Here is a 2905-nt window from a genome sequence, read left to right as displayed (position 1 = left end):
TATATTTTGGTAGCTGGTAAACTATTTTGTGATCATTTCTAAACGGTTTTATTTTGCTTATTCTGGTGCTAAAGTAGAAGTAAACTCTGGTGAGTTATTTTTGTCTTATTCTGTTCAGTTTTTTAGTGTGTGAACATATTTCACCATTAATTTTGTAAAACATATAACCATGAAACGAACATATATTGAAAACAAAGTTGACGTTTGTTAGACGTTTGATGACTGTTCTTCTAATTAACAACCAAACAAAGGTAAATGAATTGCCTATAGACACTAACGACATCTTTATAAAAACGTTTCCTGTTAAATGGAAAATAACAAATTATCTTCCAAAATTATCTGCATACAGCTTTTCCATACTTTGTCAAATCCTCCCTCGTGATATGCACCTTTAAAGACGACTAGAAGTAATGAGGCCATCATCAACATAGCTTGGAAGAAATCTGTCCACACCACGGCTTTGATCCCACCCTTAAATTAGTGAAAAAAAATTTTCAATAGTTAAAATTATTGTAATTAAAGTAAGGAAGAAAATGAAACTATGTAAGCAAGAAATTATTAAATACAACTCGGTATATATAAGATAATATAGCATAATAATAACTACCGATTACAACATAAATTACCATTTTCAACTACTGCACACCCAATATTAAGTAATAGGTAAATTTGGAAGTAGCATTTGAAGATTGAAATTTAGAAGGAGAACGTATTGAGTTTTTTAAGTAAGTTTTATTGACATACAATTCTGTTTTTAAAAGTGAGATTAGAATATTAAAAAATTAATTATTTTTTAGAGAAAAACAATACTGAATTATCTGCTGTGTCCACCGTGAACCCCGGATTTTAGTATTGTAACTCTGTAGACTTATCGCTGTCCCAACGGGGGAAATATAAGAAAAAAGGAAGCACTACAGTAACGTTGCTATGTAGAAAATTAAAATTTTCTTTTATTCTAAACACATTTCACCCCAATAATCAAAAAGTTATGAACATTTTCTCCACAAAGAGAACAACCAACAGCTTTGATACAAAACCTATTTCGTATGTTAATATTTTCCCTCTCCTATATAGCACCGACTTTGACCCTACCGTTCGTCACACCGTGTGGAACTTAATCTTTGGAGGAAGCTTTTTATTGCTAACTAGATTCGGAGTTGACCAAGTCCTGGTGCAACGTTATCTAAACACACCTTCCCTGAAGGCTGCTCGCTGTAAGTAGTTTTAACATATCTATCTGGTAGAATGGAACCATTAGTAAATAAACTATCACATATCATTATTCCATTTTTAGGTTTTAAAACACTGGATAATGTCGATTGTTTGTGCTAATATCTGGTTGATTGTATAAAAATTAATGACGGTACATGTTTGGTTTTTATCATTGATTGTAAGACTGTATTTCAGAAAATGGAATGCCAGTCCTAAGAACGTCAATAATGCCCAATAAAAGCGTAGATGGTGCTTAACTGTGCTAAATAAATAATCAGGCGGATAACTTCCTATTAATGTCTGGATAAGGTATTTTTAAAATATAAATAAAATGGTTTATTTTCTTCTTGTTCTTACTGGTGATTCCAGTAGAGAGTTGATTTTGTGGTGATTAGATTCATTTAAATTCTTATCTAGAATAATGAAAGACTTATCGAGAGACGAGAAATGTGTAATATATCTGTTGTAGTTTTTAATCCTATAATAAGCAGAATTGAAACATAATGATATCAGCTTTATTAGAGAACTAATTTTATAAAGTTTACAATAACAGAGACCATTGTGTGGTTATCATTTTATTTTCAAAATTCAAATTTGTAATGAGAAATGCATTCGCGTTTGCATTTGTTTCTTATGTCACATATAATTTCTGTGGGAGGATTACTGGTTTGGCCTAGTGGTTAGGGTACTCGCCTCTTAAACTGCGATTGATGCGTTCGAATCTCGTCACTCTATCAGCCTTAGTGATGTTATAATATGACGATCAATTCCACTATTCGTTGGTAAATAGTAGTCCAAGAGTTGGCGATGGATAATATTCACTAGTTTTTTTTTTCTAATTTATTACTACTAAATTAGGGACGATTATCGCAGATAGCCCATGAGTAACTCTGCACTAAATTCAGCAAACAAACTCTCTTAAGGTTATTGGTAAATACTGACAGTTTTTACTTATTTTATGAAAATAAAACATTAGTAATAGAATTAAGGAAACAAAGGCAGTTGCACATTTCACAAATATTTTGCTTATTACGACCATATTTTCGCCAGTAAAGACGTCATCAGGTACAGACTAAACTAGCTTGTAAAGATGTATATAATCAAAGAACCGGGAGTAACTTTGAACCTCATCCTGAAGAAAGTGTGAAGGAGTTTGAATTGATTGGTCGTTTAGAGCTTTGTCTTTATTCGATTTTATAATTTTGTTTATTTCTGAAATTTCCATAAGGTGTGATGCAAAAGTCCATTTTTCTCAGTTTTCAGCGTCTTGATGTTTTTCAGCTCTTGTTTCTAGGGGAACGTCATAATGACCTTATGGAAAATAAATACCCTTTTTTTCCGGAAAAGAAATGCAAAATTTTACACATCTCCGAGAAATGTAAAAACTAAATAACCTGGACATCTATTATAATAATACTTAGTTTTTGGTTGTTCTGAAAATGCGCGCGCTCCCCACTATCTAAGTGCATATGAACGCGATCCTCATTTCAACGGATCTGAACAAAAGGCGAATGTAAATATACTTTAGTAGATATCTTGTACACCAACATATTAAAAATTGTCAAAGTTTTTTAAAATGTCTTACGTTAGATCGCAGAATAATATTATAATCGGTTTATTGATAGTATTAAACACGGTAAAGTTTAGCTCTATCTAAACTAATGCAAAAAAAAAAAACGTATACAAGTTACAT

General features: G+C 31.6%; 1 long non-coding RNA gene across 1 annotated transcript in view; it reads left to right on the top strand.

Annotated features, from left to right (window-relative positions):
- Nucleotides 1-673: 673 nt before the first annotated feature.
- The window catches only part of LOC111087581, a 4547-nt gene continuing 2315 nt past the window's right edge, over nucleotides 674-2905 (top strand). The window contains exons 1-2 of the long non-coding RNA XR_002612262.1: nucleotides 674-725; nucleotides 1075-1214. This is a non-coding gene — a long non-coding RNA (uncharacterized LOC111087581). The remainder of the gene's footprint in view (nucleotides 726-1074; nucleotides 1215-2905) is intronic.

This window comes from Limulus polyphemus, unplaced genomic scaffold (genome assembly GCF_000517525.1).
Source record: "Limulus polyphemus unplaced genomic scaffold, Limulus_polyphemus-2.1.2 Scaffold72, whole genome shotgun sequence".
NCBI classification, from domain to species: domain Eukaryota; kingdom Metazoa; phylum Arthropoda; class Merostomata; order Xiphosura; family Limulidae; genus Limulus; species Limulus polyphemus.
Note: the sequence above shows the minus strand (reverse complement) of the source record. Positions and strands in the feature narration are given on the sequence as shown.